Source organism: Lissotriton helveticus, chromosome 4_1 (genome assembly GCF_964261635.1).
Source record: "Lissotriton helveticus chromosome 4_1, aLisHel1.1, whole genome shotgun sequence".
Lineage (NCBI taxonomy): Eukaryota > Metazoa > Chordata > Amphibia > Caudata > Salamandridae > Lissotriton > Lissotriton helveticus.
Window position 1 is genome coordinate 2133513492 of NC_136063.1, and position 20768 is coordinate 2133534259.

At 45.2% G+C, this 20768-nt stretch overlaps 1 protein-coding gene across 1 annotated transcript in view; it reads right to left on the reverse strand.

Annotated features, from left to right (window-relative positions):
- Positions 1-20768, reverse strand: part of LOC144828257 (uncharacterized) — a 321312-nt gene that overhangs the window by 147693 nt on the left and 152851 nt on the right. The window lies entirely within an intron of this gene.

Here is a 20768-nt window from a genome sequence, read left to right on the forward strand (position 1 = left end):
GAGAATACCATTGCTGATTTCCTCTCGAGATTGCCGCTGCCAGAGGAAGAAGGACCTGAGGAGGCTCTAGACAGCCCTATAATGATGATGAGTTTTCCTGCCATCACAGAGAAAGAGTGGGAAGACAATATCAGTAAAGACAAAGAACTTAAGATGCTAATGGAGCAGATCAAAGGAGGATGGCCGAATAAGAAAAGAGATGTGGGTGCAGAACTGGAAGAATTCTGGGAAGTACGTAATGAATTAAGTGCTATCGGAGGAAAAGTGTACCGGAATAACAGAATAATTCCGCCCAGGGAATTACGGAAGAGAGTCATTGACTTGGCGCATGAAGGTCACCTTGGGCGTAGTGCTACGAAAGCTAGAGTAAGAATGAATTTCTGGTTTCCCAAAATGGATACCATGACTGAAGAAGCTGTGAAAGAATGTGGAGCGTGCGCCAAGAGCGACAAGTCAAGAATTATACACAAAGCGCCACTTTCTCCAGTAGATGTTCCGATCAAGCCATGGAGCAAATTGGCTTTGGACATTATTGGACCCATGCAAATGCTAGGTGTGCAAAAAAGGTTCATGTTGGTTCTGGTTGACTACACCTCTCACTGGGTGAAACAAAAATTTGTGCACAACATCAACACCAGAACAGTGATTCAATTTTTAAAAGAGGTGTTTTGTGAAGAAGGTTTACCTTCCACGTTAGTCACTGACAATGGGGTACAATTCACCTCTGAAGAAATGCAAAGTTTTCTGGAGACTTCTGGAATTAAACATGAGACCACTGCTCTCTACTGTCCCAAAGCTAATGGCATGGTGGAGAGAGCTAACAGGGTCATCAAAGAAAATATTCAGCTAGCCTTTGTCAATGGACAAGATGTTGAGGATTGTCTGAGAGAATGCCTATGGGCCTATCACACGGCACCCAACAAAATTACAGGGGTCTCTCCTTTCGTGTCTTTACGTGGAAGGGAGCCTAGTACCAAGTTTAACCCCTGTTGGTTAAAAGGGGGTGATGTCAGGGATGTAGATTGGGAGGAGGCAGGAGAGAAAGTCAAACAGCATCAGGCGAAATATAAACAGTGGTATGATAATAAGCATGGTGTGAAGTCTCAAAAGTGGAAAGTGGGAGACATGGTGCAAGCCAGAAGGAATTTCAAATTAGGGTCAGACATCAGCAAGTTCTATTCTCCCAGCAGGATTGTTAAAGTGTTAAAAAATGTTGTACAATTTGAAAATGGTCAATGGTGGAGTTTTGATCACATTGTAAAAGTGCAGCCATAATCCAGTTTATTTCTGAAAGCCTATTTTGCATTTTTTATGTCCCTGTTGTCCTTCCTACCGGTTCTCATTATAGGAAGGGAGATGTGTTATAACCAGTTGGTACATTCTGTCCACCCCTGTTCCCTGACCTACTTTAGTATCTCCCTTAGGAAGCTTATGATAGAATGTTGGGAAGAACCTTCAGTGAGGAGAGTGGATGGCCAATTAAAGAAGTCTTGAACTAAGCTTGTGTCTTACTCCTTCTTTACTTCATTACTTCCAACAGTAACCCCTTTGAAGTCTAATGCTTTCCTTACTGCTACACAGACTGGAATGGAAATAGTACATTTTAACCCTCCAAAGTCTAATGGTTTCCTACTGTTATACAGACTGGAGTGGGAATAGTAGACTAACCCCTGCGAAATCCAACACTTTCCCTACTGTTGCTTAGACTGGAGAGTGTATAGGAATTTTAGCCCCTTCGAAGTCTAGCGCTTTCCCTACTGTTACTCAAACTGGAGTGTGAATAATACATTTTACCCTTCCAAAGTCCAATGTTTTCCCTACTGTTGCACAGGTTAGACTGTGAATAGTTATTCTTACCCCTCCGAAGTCTAATGCTATCCCTACTGTTGCACAGACTGGAGTGGGAATAGTACATTTAACCTCTCTGAAGTTCAACACTTTCTCTACTGTTGCATAAACTGGAGTGGGATTAGTGTATGTATTATCCGCAGACTCAAATATATTTCCTAATATTGGTTAAGTATATTTATTAATAATATTTGTTTACAATTTTAATTTTATTGCATTTGTTTATATTTTTATTTGTTTCTAAATGTTTATGATATTTTTTATAAATGTCTCTTTTCGGCTTTTTATTTTGCATTTTATTTGTGTAGTAATTTATTTAATGTTTTGAAATTGAATTGTTAATATTTTTTATGTTTCATGTGAAACAAAATATATATATACATATGAATAGATATGTAAATTCTGCTTTATATTTAAATAAACAAATAATATAATATAAAAGATATATTGTTAATAATTGTGTAACATATATATACATATATATATAAGGCTTGGAATGAATTACCACTGTCCCTGAGATCGGCCCCCTGTCTTCTTGCTTTTAGAAAGGACTTGAAGACATGGCTTTTTAGGAATTAGTCCTTTTTATCTCTTTTTCTGTTGTGTGGTTGCTTTTCATGCTGTTCCTTTCTTTGCCAAAGCGCCGGGATGCTCCTCTGGAGTTGCCGTGCGCTATAAAAGAAATAAAGTAACATAACATAACATAACATATATATGTATGTCTGTTTATATTAGTATATATTTATATTTACTGTATATTAGTGAGCTTTATTTAATTAACAGTATATTCATGGATATTTAAGAATAAATACTTTGATCTATATTTATATTATGAAACAATATTTTTGTATATTTTTTAACTCTATAAGTGTGAAACAAGATTGTTTTCTGTATTTTTGTACTTGCCATTATGAGGGTAGGGAAACTATACTTTTGTAAAACAATATTTTTGAAATTATATTGTTGGCTCCAATATTGTGTCAGTGATCCCCTCCTGGGCCAAGTTTGGCCAAGTAAATGTGTCCTTTTTGAGACAGAATTGGGAACCTGCACAAGTAAAATATAGGTGAAGTGACTCTAATCGTCTAGTAGGTTACCCTCAAATTTATTCCAGCATTTTCTTGCAACCTGGCATTATTAGGTTGGCTAGAGATGTGGTCCATTTCAGTCCATTTTGATTTTCTGAGTGTGCTTAGAGAGTGTGCTTGGACCAACAATATGTTGATTTTTGATGTAAACTAGTCTCACTTGAAAGGAACATAACTTGTGGGAGGTGATTACTTTCTAGTCTCTGATGAATGTAATCAGTAAGTGCTAACTGGCGGCTGATCTTTAGGAAACTTGCTCTTGAGGATTCTAAGGACTGCTGCATTCCGCAGACTCAAAATCAATTTGGCAAGTTATAACAACGATTATGTTTTTTTATCTCCAAAGACTCAATTTTCCACAGTTGATCTTGAAGAGAAGTTTGTTCATCTTCATGATGAAGGAAGACGAGGTGAGAGTTAAAATCTCCAGTTATTAGGAAGGGAGCATTAGTATATTCTGTTTTCAGATCCATGATCACTAATTCTAATTTAGTCGCTATTCCATGCTTTATTGTCAATCAATCAAAGAATTTGTAGAGCATACTTCATACCAGTGAGGGTCTCAAGGTGCTGGGGAAGAGCCAGGTCTTGAGAAGTCTTCTGAAGGTCAGCAGGTCTTGGGTTTGTCGGAGGTTGGTGGGGAGGGAGTTCCAGGTCTTGGTGGCGAGGTGGGAGAAGGATCTGCCGCCGGCGGTCATTTTCTGGATGCATGGTACCGTGGTGAGGGCGTGGCTGGCTGAGCGGAGGCTGCGGGTGGGGGTTTAGAAGCTGAGTCGTTCATTGAGGTATGCTGGTCCGGCGTTGTGTAGGGCTTTGTGTGCGTGGATGAGGAGTTTGAAGGTTATCCTCTTGTTGATGGGGAGCCAGTGTAGGTCTCTCAGGTGGGGGGTGATGTGGCTGCGTCGGGGGATGTTGAGGACCAGTCGTGCCGAGGCGTTCTGGATGCGTTGCAGCTGTCCCTGGAGCTTGGTTGTTGTTCCTTCGTAGAGGGCGTTTCCATAGTCCAGCCTGCTGGTGACGAGGGCCTGGGTGACGGTTTTTCTCGTTTCAGAGGGGATCCACTTGAAGATACTGCGGAGCATTCGGAGGGTGTTGAAGCAGGATGCGGAAACGGCGTTGACCTGCTTGGTCATGGAGAGGGTGGAATCGAGGATGACTCCCAGGTTGTGTGCGTGGTTGCTGGGGCTGTTCCCAGCGAGGTGGGCCACCAGGAGTCGTCCCAGGCTGAGGGGGTGGATCCGAGGATGAGGACCTCTGTCTTGTCAGAGTTCAGCTTCAGCCTGCTGTCCTTCATCCATTCGGCGACAGCCTTCATTCCCCTGTGGAAGTTGGCTTTGGCGGTGAGAGGGTTTTCGGTTAGGGAGATGATCAGTTGGGTGTCGTCGGCGTAGGAGATGATGTGGAGGCTGTGCTGGCGGGGGACGTGGGTGAGTGGAGCCATGTAGATATTGAACAGCGTTGGGCCGAGAGAGGATCCTTGCAGTACACCGCAGATGATCTTGATGGTCTTGGAGCGGAAGGGTGGGAGGCGGACGCTCTGTGTTCTGCCGGATAGGAAGGATGTGGTCCAGGCCAGGGCCTCCTCTTGGATTCCGGCGTCGTGGAGGCGTGCTGTTAGGGTGCAGTGGCAGACCGTGTCGAAGGCGGCTGAGAAGTCCAGGAGGATGAGGGCGGCTGTTTCTCCTCTGTCCATTAGGGTCCTGATTTCGTCGGTGGCGGCGATGAGGGCGCTTTCGGTCCTGTGGTTGCTGCGGAAGCCTGACTGGGATGGGTCCAGGATGTTGTTGTCTTCGAGGTATCGGGTCAGTTGTCTGTTGACAATTTTCTCTATGACTTTCGCCAGGAACGGGAGCAGGGAGATGGGCCGGAAGTTCTTGAGGTCCTTGGGGTCCGCCTTGGGTTTCTTCAGTAAGGCGTTGATCTCAGCGTGCTTCCAGCTTTCCTGGAAGGTTGCTGTCTCGAAGGAGATGTTGATCGTTTTCTGGAGATGGGGGCGATGGCTGTGCTGGCTTTGTTGAAGATGTGATGTGGGCATGGGTCAGATGGGGATCTGGAGTGGATGGAGTTCATGGTCTTGATGGTGTCTTCGTCGCTGACGTTGGACCAGGCGGCCAGGCGGCTGGTGCGCATGGTGGTTGCAGGGTTGGTGAGCTCGGCGGTGAATGTGTGGGTCGTGGCGTTGAAGCTGTTGTGGATGTCGGCGATCTTGCGGTGGAAGAAGTTGGCCAGTGAGTCGCACAGGTCTTGTAGCTGTTTGGTGTTCGTTCACGGAGCCAGTTCTTTTCCAGTTTTCGGCAGGTGCGCTTGGAGGCTTGGAGGTCTTTGGTGAACCATGTAGCTTTCTTGCTGGAGTGGTTGGTGGCGGGGGTCCTGAGTGGAGCGAGGGTGTCGGCGCAGACGTTGATCGATTGGTTGAGGTTGAGGGCGGCGGTGTTGGGGTCGATGGGGTCAGGGGGTGGTCTCAGGGCGAGGGTGGTGTCAGTTGATCTTCGGTGATCTTGCCCCAGCAGCGGCGTGGCATCTGTTGGGTTCGATGGCGTTTGCGAGCGGAGTGGAGCGGGTGTTGAGGAGGATGCATTGGAGGTGGTTGGGGTCTTTGCTGGACGGTTTGGCGGGCTGGATGCTGGTGAGGCTGCAGTTCCGTCAGGAGAAGGGTCCATGGGTGCGCTTCGGTGTGGTCTAGTAGCAGGCGTGTTCTCGTCCGGGGTTGAATGCGTGGAGGGTGTTGGCGTCATAGTGCAGTCGGGTGCAGAGTTGTCTCCGGGGTCCAGGGGTTCTGGTGCTGGGCGCAGTCCAGGCGCGGACAGGCACACACTGGCTTGACTTTGGCGCGCAGCTGCCGCCATAAGAAAGGGAGGTGGGAGGAAGGAGCAGCTGGGTGGAGGTAGAGGGGCCAATGGGGACGCAGCAGAGGGGAGTGGTGGGGAGCGGGATCAGCTGGGAGCGGACACGGAGGGGGTAACAAGCACAGGCAAAGGCAGGGGAAAAGGCAGAAGCAAATACAGGAAATACAAAAGCAGTACAATGAGGTCACAAAACAGTAATACACAGTGCAGGAAACAGCGGTCACAGGGAGAAAAATGAGCGGGCACAAGCAAACCTAAGGCCTACCACTGGCCACCAGGGATGAGGCGCAGGTGGTAGCCTGCGGGTGGAGGCGGGCCTCGAACACCCTCAGGAGCGGCGGCAGGTCACGGGAGCAGGGCGCAGTCTGGTGGAGCTGAGCGGCGTGGGGAGCGACCTGCCTGGAGAACAGGGTCAACGGTCGCTATTTTAGGAGAAATGTAAATATCTACGATGATGAAAGGCTTCTGTTGGGTGTGTAACAAATCCTTTAATTTATTTACCAGCACCCACTTCTCTCCGGTATCTATCATTGTAACTTTCAACTGTAGATCATTGGAAACAAAAATTGACAAATCCCCCTTTGGCCGGCCTTTAACTTTTTCTTTTGTCGCACAATTCTGATACTCAACATATCCAATTAACGGCATAAGGGTTGTGCTCCATGTTTCCTGTGCAAGTTTGATTTGAAATTGACCCAGTTAAGCAAGTGTATCTTATTAATTGATCAAATTGAATAGACCATGCATATTCCATGGGCAAATATTTAAAGAGTCGATAACAGAGCAAGTAATTTAGGATACAGAGGCTGAGCCAAATTGAATTTCTTTTTTGTGTTTATTAGAGTAGCAAGTAGCCAGTTCCAGTCCTGAGCTGTTACATTTCGATCTTCGGTTTGTACGCACTGTCTGCCATGCAACCACGAGTAAGTGATTGTTAAATTTGTAGGCAAACAGCTTCCGGGACCACGTTTTTTGCCAATAGCTTTCCGCAAACTAGAGATTCGATTTCACATCTGGGATTTCAGATTCTTGCTTTGTCGAAGGAAGTTGATGGGATACGCATTATCTGTGTATTTTGTAATTCTGATTGCCCATTTTCGAAAGCAAAATCTTTTTGAGTAAATAAGTTCTGCGATATCTGCATTAGCCCATGTCACCAAGGATGGTACATTTGATAAAGGACCACGGGGGGGGGGGGGGAAGAAACTTGATGGTTTCTATATGGGTTGTATAAAAGTGTGCCAAACTTTCCTGACAACGCACTAACTTGATTATGTTGCCACGATTTAAGATGTCATGCCTACCCCTAGATTGGTATTCAGGCTTTTCTGTGGTGATATCCACAATTTCGTCACAATGTTCAGATGATGGTTTTTTATTGCTCTGGGATGTTTTGGCCTCTATTGTACTAGCTGGTGTTTGTTTTATAGCTTACTTGTTATCTTCTTTAATCTCTTTCTTTGGTGAAGATTCATGTAAGAGGGGTTTATCAATTTGGTTAAGCCTTTGTCCTTCATCAAGGAGAGTGCTAAAGATAGCATCTGGCAGGACAACCAGGGAATCTTCAACAACGTTTTACTATTAATTCTGTTTGAGCCATTTGTTGGGATTTCTCAAACTTCACAAATCCAGTGCAAAGCTATTTGAGGGAGCTTATTTGAATATCTAATAATGGCTCTACTTTATGCTTCCATGCCGTTTTCTCATTCTCAAGGTTGTTATTAATAGGTGCAAGCAAAGATGAGTTTGGTGATACAGTTTCCTTAGTCCTTGAGAAAGTTGGTTCGCTAAGATAAATAAGACAATGTATTATAGAAAGTTGTTAGCCATAAAGCAAGCATGTCCACACTGGCAACATTATCTGGAGGTAGTAGAACTTCTAGCTGAGGTTAGAGCAGACCATCAAAATCACAGTTATCTAAAAGCAATTAAGTGCTTCTATCAGCCACATGCACAGTGGTCCCATTTGTTCTTTAGATTTCTAAATGAAATAACTTATAGATCTGGAAATTGTCACAGCAAAGCAGATGCAAATCTTTGGAAGAGGAAGCAACACTTGTGGAACCACCTACAATTTCAGCTTTTCTGGTCGATGGAAGAAGAGGATGCTGGGTCATTTCTGTCAGTATTTAAGCATCAACTTGCTGTTCTCAATCAACAGAGGTGGGTGAGGAAGGCTCAACTGAATAGGAAATTCTGAATTATCTGTCATACCATGCAAATTGTCTGTATATACCTGAAAGGTACTTTCAAAAAGGTTTTATATACTACTGTTTTGACAATTCCATAGCAGGACATGCAGGATGTAGAAAGACAGGTGAACATTTTAAACAGCATTTCTGGTGAGAAAGGACGGATCAAGAAATTAGGAATGCATAACCCATTATGCCACCTTAGCCAGAGCAAAAACACCTCACAATTAACTCTTTGTCTTATTGAAACCTGTGCTCACACCCGATCAACCCTGGACTTTATTCGATCTTAAATATTAAGATCTTAAAAGTACAAATGCATGCTAGTCATTGGGAATGAAAACTTGATTGTCATTGGTTCACTCTGGAGTATTAACCTTCCAGAACATAGTAAAGTATAATTCACACTGTCCTTAGAATATCAGTGTGCATATGTCTGAAAATTCGGGATCTCGCCTCCTTTCCTTCTGTCTTTGCTTGCTCGATACCACTGAAAGCTTTGTACATAGTGCTGAATCAGTCAGTCCGTCCATTTCTTTATTCATTCTCCTGATCTCCTGAATAGTAATTAGAGCCCAAGTCTTACTTCCGGCTCGTGTTTTTCCATAGTGACGTGGTCTCCCGCAGTGAAAGGCTAGGGGAGCTTTTTGATTCAGCATCTGTAAGTATTTTGGTACTGTTCATTGTCTGTGGACATTGTCACTCTGGAGGATGATTTAGCAGCGGCACAATTTATTTATTTATTCAACTTGTAGTGCGCACTGTCACCTTACAGGCATCCAGGCTCTAAGCAACTCAGAGTACAGGAAAGGGTGCGTCGGATACATAGCCAGACTATGTCTGGGGGAACAGCCAGGTTTTCAAACTGCTTCTAAATGGGAGGAGCTCCCTAATTTTTCTGATCTCCCATGGGAGCTCGTTCCAAAGTTTCGCCACTGCCACACCAAAGAATATACCACCTGACCTGACTTTCCTAAACCTCAGTACCTTCACCAGTCTCGCTGATGAGGAGCGGAGCCTTCTCAAAGGGATATACCAATCAAACTTTTTCTGCATGAGCGCAGGACCCAGCCCATGAAGGGCTTTAAAAACAAGGCAGAGAGACTTAAATTGAACTCTCTGTCTCAGAGGAAGCCATGTCAGTTCTGCCAAGTCCGCAGATGTAGAGGACCTTCTAGGAAGCCCTAGAACTAGCTTGGCCGCCGCTGACTGGATCCGCTGTAGTCTGTCCAACAGGAACTTCAGGGAGTCAAGCAACAGGGCATTACATTAGTCTAGCCTAGTGAGCATCGTACACCTTGCCACTAGCGCACGCGCCTGAGGAGGTAACAAAGGGAAGATTTCCGCAGGGATCTGATGATCGCAAAACAGCAAGCTGCCATTTTTGTAACCTGGGCTTCCATAGTAAGTTTGTTGTCAAACATAATGCCCAGGTTACGAACCGTTTTTACAGGCCGAACTGCGGTCGAAGCACCAGAGGACCAAAAATTGCAAGGCAAGACATGAGGAATCCTGCTGACTGAGCAGAAAATCACCTCAGTCTTCCCTAAATTAAATTGTAATGAGTTGTCCTTTAACCAACTGGCTGTGTCCCGCAGACAGTTATGAAACACATCCACTGACGTTGACTCCTCTCCCTCAAAGGAGAGAATCAGCTGCGTGTCATCAGCATAATTTACGATGTCAATATTTTATGCTTTGATGATCGCAATCAGGTGTTTCGGATAAATATTAAATAAAATATGGCTAATTGCCGAGCCCTGTGGCACACCATGCGACACGTTGGAGAAGTCAGATTTAAAGGGAGGGAGGGACACCGCCTGCTGTCTGTTCTGTAGAAAAGACTGAAACCATCGTAAGGCACAACCCCTCACCCCCGCCTCACTTAATCTTCTTAGCAGGATCTCATGGTTGACCATATCCGTATCAAAGGCGGCAGACAGGTCGAGCAGGATCAGCACTGCTGCCTGACCCCTGCCTGCCCGCCTCTGAAGTTCATCCATAACGGTCACCAAGGCCGTCTCGGTACCGTGGGCTGGCCGAAATCCAAACTGCACCTCCTCCAGTAAGTTATGTTGCTCCAGTGCCTAGAAAGAGTGTTACTGACTACATGTTCCACAATCTTGGCCGGGAACGGCAAAAAGGAAATAGGCCTATAGTTCTTAGAACACTCTGGATCAAGAGAAGGCTTCTTCAGCAGAGGAGTCACCAGAGCTTGCTTCCATTGGGATGGAACCACACCACTAGCTAGAGACTGATTATCAATCATAGCATTTGTATAGCGCGCTACTCACCCAGGGGGTCTCAAGGCGCTTGGGGGAGGAGGGGACCGCTACTGTTCGAACAGCCAGGTCTTGAGTTGCTTCCTGAAGGAGAGATGGTCTAGGGTCAGGCGGAGGTGGATGGGGAGGGAGTTCCAAGTCTTGGCAGCCAGGTAGGAGAAGGATCTTCCTCCCGTGGTGGCTCTTCGGATGCGAGGAATGGCGGCGAGGGCGTGGCTGGTCGATCGAAGCTGGTGGGTGGGGGTGTAGAAGGTCAGGCGGTTGTTGAGGTAGGTCAGGCGGTTGTTGAGGTTACAAATCAAGCGGAGAGTTGGAAACAGCTCTTCCTCAAACTCCTTCCAAATCTTGTCTCCAGGGGAGAACTGGAAGAAATACCCCGTGTCACCCTACTGAAATCCTCCGCCGCTAGAAGCACAAACTCAAATAGATAGTCAGCGGCCAGACCAGCGGGGCTAGTCGCCCCACCCTCAAGGCCACTCACCACAGGATCGTCAGTGCTCGTAGCCTCAGAGGCTACACTCACTGCTGCCTGATGGCCATCCTCCAGATCTTCAATGATCAGTTGGATTTTCTCATGGAAGAACCTAGCCAGGTTCTCACAGAGTTCTTGAGAGGGGGTATCACATTCTTGAAACAGTCAGGGCTAGTAAGACTGTTCAGGATATTAAAAATGTTTATGGAGCTGTTAGAGGCATTGCAGATTAAGGAAGAGAAATAGTCTGCCTTGGACCTTCTGATCTCCTTCTTATAACCCTCAATTTTAAGTTTCCACAGGAGCTTGTCCATCTCCTTGTAGCCTCGCCTCCATCTCCTCTCAGCCTGTTTGCACGCTAATTTCAGGTCTTTCAAGGTATCGTTAAACCACGGGGCCGAGGCTCTGCCCCTACATCTATGTTTTTTCAGGGGGGCACAGGAGTCCAAGGCCGAGGTGATCTTCAGACACAAAGAGGCATAAATCTCCTCCACTTGCTTGTCTAATGAGAAACAATCCCCGACCTTGAACACAGAATCGATCAGAAACAATGTGGGACAACAGATGGGTGTGTCCTCTGTCTTCATTGTGCACTTCTTTCTCAAAGTGCAAGGCACTTTGCTATCACTTCTGGGGTGCTGCAGAGCAATATTTTGCGCTATATAAAACTGCAAAAAAAGACTTCCTAGGATACGTGGCAAACTGGTGGACAGAGAGTACTGCTTGGCAGGACAAGCTGGGGGTTTGTTGTGGGGTGGAGTGTGGAGAACAAGGCACCCCCGGATGCAAAAGTAGTCTTACAATCTATGTCCCACCTTCCCGAGGCACCAGAAGAACAGTGCTTAATTTGTAAAACACTAGGAACCAGGGCCTTTGTCAGGAGGCCACTGCAAAGTGCACCACACATTGCCCCTGTCAGCGCTGCCAGTGAGAGTACCAACACAAATACTAACCATCACACTCCAACAAGTGCAGAAATTCAGACTATTCCAGGTCCTCAAAGCCAAAAGAATCACTTGGGAGGCAGATATTAGTAATTTTTATGTGTTTTGAATTAATAAACAACTGTTGTTCGCACATTTCTAAATAGGACAAACAGCGCCACCATGGGGCAGACGGTCAAAAGTGCTGGTCTTATCAATTAAGTGCCGGTGTTGACAATTAAGTTCAGGGGTTGAGCACCGGAAACCGCGGCTAAAATTATGCACTGCCGTAAAATGAATGTGAGGTAGTTGCTACACTGGGCCTCTACAGACCCAGAGGAGCACAAATAGCAGTGAACGGTGTCACAGGCTGTCCGCCTGGCCATGCCTGATCGTTTACCACTCTTTTCTTTGACAAAACATTCGAGAAAAGGCACCAAAGAAGTTGATGTTTTAAATTGTGGAATCAACGTAATTATTTTAAAAAAAATGTCTGAAATATTTCCAGTTTGTATGGAGAAGTTGATATGGGTGAAGAGCGCACCGCTCCAGTGTAACGCTGTCCCAAATGCATGGTGGGTCTTGTAAAAGAGCCAGTGGGATGCACCTGGAGGGATATTCACATGGATTCAACTCCAATTTATCCCCAACTTAACGCACCAAAAGTGGAGATAGATCTAACACCACATTCACAAGCTGGTGCAAACTGCAGACATCGCCTGTATTCCCACGAAAACTCCCCCAAAATATATCTCCACGGTGGACACCACCAACTAACCCTAATTAGATTCAGAGTAGGCGTTCCCATGCAAAAACACACGGAAAAACCACAACACCACTTTCACAGTGAAATGCCATTTCTGTGATGCGCACCAAAACCACACGATAAACCGCGGTAGCAGCAGGTATTTAACACCTGCCTCCTGCAGGTGTACAGCCGGACGACTACCTGCAGTAGGCAATGGAGCCCCGCACACAGACACACCCGAAGAACAAATTACATCATGGAGCTACTCATCATGCAGCTCGGAGCCCCAACAGGGCCACAACACCCACCGCCACCACTGCCTGGCCCACCACCACCCCCCAGACCCGGACCCGACCCTCCCCAAGACCACCACAGAAGCAGCGCAGAGTAAGACAGAGGACCTACCGAAAATGCACCACTCTCACAGACCTAACACCCGAGGAAGTCATTGCCCACTACAGACTCAAAAGGACAACCATCATCAACATCATGACCCACATCGCCCACAGTTTGACGGTCTCAACACAGCGGAGAACCAACATCCCTCCGCAGACAAAGCTGTTGGCTGTGCTGCACCTGTTGGCCTCTGGTACCTTCCAACCAACAACTGCCAGAGTCAGAAGGGTCTTATAGCCAGCCCTATCAAAGTTCCTCACACCTGTCCTGGATGCCATCCTCAAGCTTCACACCCCAGTACCTTCAGTTTGCCCACACTGCGCAGGAACAGCAGGAGATCAAGAAAGGCTTCTATGCCATAGCTGGATTCCCGGCCGTGTTGGGGGAAATAGACTGCACACATGTCCCACTTGTGCCCCAATGTCGTTGCAAACTACCCCGGCAGTGTGCACGATTCCTTCATCTTCCGACAGTCCATCATCAACCAGTGCTTCCAGGATGGCACATATGGACCTGGACTGCTCGTTGGTAAGTGCCAAATCAACACACCACTCACCTCAAAGCCACCATCACACAATGCACAACTGTGGGAATGCACACGTGACCAAACCACATACAACATGTCAATCAACATGCCCACCTACAAGCCTCGACTACACCACTCCATGGTGATCCTGGGCTTCCCCTGCATACAATACAGCCATATCAAGGCACCACAGCCACACAACAGCTGAACGTGTGTAGATGCGGAAGGCAGCCATGTGCAAAGGATGCAATTGACCCGTGAATGGGAATGTACACAACGACAAGTGAGGCATGGATGTGCATGACCGACACGGGTAGGCAAACCACAGATATGTCCATGCAGACCACAATTCACGCACTTCGCTTTACAACCCACAAGGTAATTAAATGGTGGAGAGTGTTAACCGTATAGTCAAAGAGACAATACAATTGGCTGTGGGTAACCAGTGCGATGTGTTGAAAATGGTAGGGGAAATGGTATGGCGCATCGGACCGCTAGTCATAGCATCACTCATAAAATTCCTTTTGTCTAAATGCGGAGCCGGATGCCTGGTAGCAAATTAGTACCTTTTTGGTTGAGGGATGGTGTTGAGAATGGAAGACTTAGGAATGACGGTGTTGGGTGTCTAGGTAAGATCTGATGATTGGGTTAAGGTGAAATCGGGTAGAGTCATGAAAGGACTTTCCAAGTTCAAAGGTCCCTTTCGAGTGGTCAAGGTGAGCAAAAGTTTTGTGGTTTTGGACAATGGAGAGAGGTGGAATTTCAGGAATGTGGCTTTATATCAGAGAGGTGGTGATTGTAGTAGAAGGGTGGATGAAGGAGGTTCTGGGGTGATGCAGATAACATATCATGTGTATTTGTAAAGCGCACATTCACCCGGAGGCATCTTGGTGCTGAATAACAGATGTTTATTATTACCCACTCAATGGTACTCATTTTATCGACCTCAGATAGATGAAAGGCTGAGTGGGCCTGCTGAAATTTGAACCTGTGACAATGAGGTCAAACGCAGGCCCCTGCAGTAGACACATTATTCCACTGAGCCACCAGACCCGGCATAGCCACCAGATCCATGGTATCCAGTGTCATATAACTGCTGATGGCTTCCCTGTGGTGAGATGTGGATTGTTCCCAGACAGTAGACAAAGGGTTTGGGTATGGGGAGGTTTTTTTCCTTCCTTGAGCAAGGTGGCCTGAGAGCTGTACCAAGCCCCATCCTCAGCTTCAAAGGATGCCTACCCAGTCACTGGCATATGTAGCTCACACCTAGGTCTGCCTCCCTTTATTTCTTCCTAAACAATTTGGCCTAAACCCGGTGGGAGTGGAAGCTGCCCCAGAACTAGGAAAGAAGTTCCTGTCATGATGGATTTAGGGAAAGAGAGGCACTATGGAATACTTTATAGTACAAAACATAAGAATGGCTGTAAAAGTGATTCTGGTCATCCCTGGGAACGTTTACCCCATTGGTTAGGAAGTGGCCAGGAGTTTCAACCATCCACAGGTTGTCACTGGGCATCCCTAGTACCCTCCTGAAGCAATCAAATCTGGTCTGTGAAGAATCAGATCTGCCCTGTTATCTGAAGTACCTGAAGGAAGCATGGACCTGCTGGTCTGAAACCTTGGAACTCAGAAGTGGCTCCAAGGATCAGTTGGCTGACCTCCTGTTTGAGCTACAGGGTAACCATTAAGCGTCCAGAGCCTCTCTCAATGCAACTGCCCAGCTGACCAGTTCCAACTAGACCTGCCGTGGACCCTGCTCCTGGCCTTTGGTGGAGTGAGCCCTAAACCCCAAGTGGTGTACCCCCAGGTCTTGAACCCTTGGCTGGTGTTAGAGTGTACTCCTCCTATCCCCCAAGCTGCAAGAACTAGAACTTTGAAACTTTTTGCTAACTTCTGCCTGGAAAACAGATGGAGATCAGGATCACTGTTAAAGCTGCAGCCATTATTGTCAATATGCAAATCTGCCCCAGCTTCCTGGTTTGCCCTGCTGAAGAAGATCTGAGTTTCAGAAAAGTTTCTAAATCCAAGCATACAGGGCTTCAGTGAAACTAACTCCGAGCCAAAGATGATCAATGCAGAACCATTCCCGTGCACAGACTCTGGACTGCATGTTTTCTAGCCTTCTCCGATGACTGCAATGGGACCCCACTCTTCAGCAACCCATCATTGTTAAACCTGGCTTTGGTTCAGCTTGCAGATTGAACAGCTGACAACCTCTTTTTTCCACAAAAAAGAAACTTTTGACTTTGCCCTCGTCTAGCGCTTAGTGCTTGTTGGGAGGGGGAGACAAGCAGCTCATAGTGTAGGAGTAGCCAAGGAAGTGCTGGCTCCTGAGGGCAACCCTCGAGGTGCACATGCGAGTGGTAAGCCTGCAGGGCACAGTAAATCAAGGTTTTAAAAAAAACAACAAAAGAAAAACCAAGGTGCGTCACGTAGTAGTGCAGTAGAAGAACCCTCTGATCATTATTCACTGATCAGCAGGGAGTACCCTGTAATGCACTTCAAGGGTCTAATTTACATATCTCTTTCTCTTTGAGGTTCCCTAAAGAAAAAGCACTGACTAGGCAATGATTTATTGAGTGTTGTTGTTGCGTGCTAGCGAATGGAGATTACTAGCTTACTCCATCTCCCCTTTAGGCCTTGGACTGCTCTGCTTCACTACCCTAAGAGTCAATTGCTACAATGGGTAATTGGTTCCCAGTAAGGAGGCAATTGTGAACTATTACTTGCACAAGACTCACATCCAGCACAACTAATAACCCAATTTCTTCTACATATGCACTTGAATTGTTCTGGAAATATAACAAGCTATAAATATTTCACTACTGGTAGCTGAAGCCATATTAAGCTCTTAAAACACATCTGTACTTGATTTAAACTGAAGAAAATGAGAGTAACAATCAGGAGCAAACAGGTCGATCACAGGTCCATCGAACTAAGCTCCTGCAGAAAGCCAAAATGGTAACTTACGCCATCTGCAAACTTAATGCGACCTTGAAAAGCCCAACCACCGTGGCCATTCAACGGGTTCTGAAAGCAAAACTATTACCCTCCCTCAATTACGCTATACAGGCCTTCCCGGACAAATTGAGTGAAGATCTCGAAAAGATTAACTGCGCAGCCTATAAAAAGCTATTTTGCCTTCCACCATGCACAAGGAACACTTTAATTGGCTTAGAATTCAATCTCAGCCGGCAATCCTTGGAAGAACTGGCAAACATGGCAAAATATTAGCACCTGAGTTTAGCAATAGAAAATTGGGACCCTAACACAATAAAATATACAGCCATCAAATCAATTATGAAAAAGCAAGTAAGAACCCGCTCAAGTAAATTGGACATTGAAGCATTGACGGTCAGAGGCTTTCATGAGTCTCAAAGCTCTCCCCTCATTTTAAATGGCCACAAACCGCATCTTGTACAGTCGTTGGGTAGGCAAGCCCTACAAAGGATCCTGGCTGCAAGACTGTATGTGCTCCCCTTAAAACAGCTGTACCCGGCTGTGAAAGTAGGCCCAGCTATCGCGGAATGTCGCCTTTGTCATTATAAACGTGAAACTGTAGCGCACATTCTGTTATGCTGTCCTGCACTGCTATCAGCCCGTAGAACCCACCTAAGGCCCATTCTTCTTCAATTAGGTGTGCGGACGGTAAAAGAGGCAGTTCTTCAACTATATTCGTTGGACACGGTGAAGCACATGGCCAACTTTGCCAAATTCATTTATTCTGCGCGAACAGCATTAATGGATAACACAACCATGGCATAAAGTGACTTTTTACTTGGGGGAATCTTTTATGTAGCACATGCTTTCAAAACATACATTGTTTTACTAAATTTTAAATATTTTTTATAATGATTGTTTTTATTCACATTAATTGCTATTTTTTGTATTGATTTTAATTAATCATTCAAATAAACTATTTGTCAATTGCTACAATGGGTAATTGGTTCCCAGTAAGGAGGCAATTGTGAACTATTACTTGCACAAGACTCACATCCAGCACAACTAATAACCCAATTTCTTCTACATATGCACTTGAATTGTTCTGGAAATATAACAAGCTATAAATATTTCACTACTGGTAGCTGAAGCCATATTAAGCTCTTAAAACACATCTGTACTTGATTTAAACTGAAGAAAATGAGAGTAACAATCAGGAGCAAATCCCATGATGGGTCATCATTCCAAGGCCCTGCTAATTCCTTTTTAGACACGAGCTTTACTTTGCGCACATAATAGGATCATAACCACTGTGCAAATAGAGGGGTTTTACTTGCACTATTTTCACCAGGAAAAAACAAACACAGCTCGTGGGTCAAAAACCCTCACATATCAGTTTTGTGGACATCAAACTGGGAAAAACAAGCCCAGTTACCATGTTACTCCACATTCTGAGGTCGGAAATTTGAAATGATAAATCGTGCAAGGTTGGGTGCAAGGCACAAAGAAGCCTGAAGTGCACCAGTTATGGGGTAAGAGACAGTTGCGTAAAAAAATGTGAGCCTCCCCTTGCAAGATATGCTGAATAGCCCCCACACTCACATCAGTAGAGGCCGAGATGCCCCCTCCAGTATGGGGAGCCTGGGAGCCCCCTGCACTGTTGGGGCTGCTGGAGTCTCTGTTATGCCCCTGGGGAAAGAGATGCAGAGATGTATCTTAATAGATAAGGCACTGTTCTGCTTTCTCTCTTTCACGCACAGCAACATTGGCTGCTGTGCTGCATTGCATGAAAAAAGTGTCACCCTTTTCTTGCTCAACACTTTTATTTAAATCAATTACTTGTGCCAGGGATGATGCTGATTTGTCCAGGTTAAAGAATTGCTGGGTAGGGGTATATGGTATGAGGTGTGGTGTGTGTGGGTGTGTGTGTGTGCACGTGCGTGCATGCATGTGTGCGTGTGTGATCGGTAAAAGTGTTATAGGGCTTACTTTGGAGAGCATGGCCTGACATGTTGGTCAAGTCTTTTTTGGAATACTGCTCTGTGTAGTCCTCCACAGTCATTACTCTGCTTTATTGTATAAATAAAACATGCAGCTGGTGCTTATTACAGGCCTGATGGTGTTGTTTGTGTCTCCGTTTCTGAGAGAATATTTAGCAGCATCTGTATGTAGACTTCTATATTCATCTTTGTGCTGGACATGCCACAACATGCCCTTTGCTTCCACCCTGCTGAGCTGTGGGAGATGCCATCCAGAACAGATGCCAGTTCAAGACCCTTAGGCATGCCTACAAAGCCCTTCACAACCTAGGACCTGCTTATATCAACCACAGGCTGAACTTCCACCAACCATCCAGACACCTGTGCTCTTCTTCACTCACCCTGGCACACACCTCCCAAATCCGTCGTAGCCACAGAGGTGGGCGCTCTGTCTGCTCCACCAATACCCTCCCCTCCAACTACATACAGCCCAGACTTCAGAAAGAGACTCAAGACTAGGCTCTTCAACTGGGACACCGGGCCCAGATACCCTTAAAGGTGACAGTGTTGTGCTTTACAAATGCTGTTGATTTAATTAGGTTTGATGCGATTTTGAGCGGCTTTAATGTTTGCATACTTTGTTAGGTCTAAACCCAACCAAGACCTTAAGAGTTTACAACATAAATATATAGCTAATAGACATATATATAGGAACATTCAGGCAGCCCTCTTCATCCAATTTTAAGTTCAAATGCGATTCACATTTTGCTTCCACCCACGACAGCGTACAATATTAGCAAAGGGTAGCCCCCTTGAGCCCTTGGTTCCTTTCTCTGTAAAGTGACAGCATTCTGCCCAATCAGTTTCCCCATCAGAAATCATGACAAGACGCAGCATGCATTCACAAAGCCAAAAGGCTGCCATTCAACACCAGACTTACTGGCTTTGCCAATGTTTGTTTTAAATGTTTTTTAATAATGTTTTACAAAAACCGTTAAAAAAAAATGAGAAAGACAAGATGGCTAGCAGCCAATGCCCGACCTATTGGCTTTGGCAATGCTTGATTTGTAATTGTGCAGTACTCCTGCAGTGTACAAAGAACACATGTGAACAGAGCTTTTTACGGGACTGCTTTCGGTCTGCGTGGCATATTGGAATTTTTTGGATAGCACAGTATCAAGAACAAATACATAATAAATAAACGTTCTTTAGGGCCTCGGTTACAAGTAGTCGAGAAGCAGATGTTTGTACAGGGATTGGAATTCCAAGTAGCGAAGTAATTATCGCACCCCCACAGCTTCCTCCACACAGATTTCTTCTAGAAAAACATGGTGAAACTGATCAGGTGAAATAGCTCAAAAAAGGCAACATTTGTGGAAATTGATGTAGTAAGCACCATTCCACCTGTGATCCCTTAATCTCTTCTGAAAAACTTGGAATAGGTGCTATTTCTGCACATGGAAAATGCCCCACCCAGGGGTATTACTACTGGATTGGTGCATTCTGTGGTGCTTGAAATTGAGTACCACGTGTTTTCCAATCCTTTAACCAATTTTACTTTTAAATTCCCTATGTCAAATGTAAGTTGCTGGGTACATAAAATAAAACATGTAAAAAAGAAAACCAAATTGCTACATTTGCACTGTTTACACATTCACATTTACCCACCCTTCCACAACTCTTTGATTTTGCTTGCTCTCTTAGACTGCCCCTCAAATTTACTTTGGGAGTATTTTTGCCCTATTTTATTTATTTAGCATTACTATAGAGCTGTTTCACCAAGAAGCATTAGTGATCCTTACAAGGTACATGAACTTCATTGTAAAGTATGACGCACAGGGGTATCATGGTAGATACACTTAAACATGTTTTGATCTGGGGACGAATGCAGGGCATGTTATAAAGAAAGAGTCCTACAATTAAGTTGTTCACGGCCAGCTCAGGAGGTGGAAGAGATGTGGTTTCAGTATTTTTCTGATTTGGGGAAAATTGTGTGAAATTACACGTAATTATGTGAAATGCCATCTACTTATATTTTAGTGTGAAATGTTTTCTGCCATCATTTTTTTATACCAGGACGCATTTTACAATTCAGAAATAGTGAGAAAAACACAGGTGGCATTGGCAAACGCTGCTTCTATTCTGGCTGTTTGCCTTATTCATGTGTGCTAGCTGTAAAGTTGTGCCATGGACAGTGTGTAAATTACACCACATTGTGTAATTACACAGTGTAATTACACAATGTGGTGTTATTTTTGAAATTTCACATAACAAGCATAAAACAAAATTTCCAAAATGTAAATAAAGCAGGCGTAGTTTACATTTTGCCCCTGTCTGGTGTTTAGTGCTGTATGCAGGAAGTTCCAATGATTGGTTGCCACACCTATGAAGGATGGTTAAAAGGCCAGCAATGTTTTGAATTGTGGCATTTACATTGTCAGAGGTTTACATAGGTAAGGTGGATTACCTAGCTAAAGTGTAGATCTTTCAGAAATTGTGATTTGTTATCGAATTTCTAGTCAGGGTGC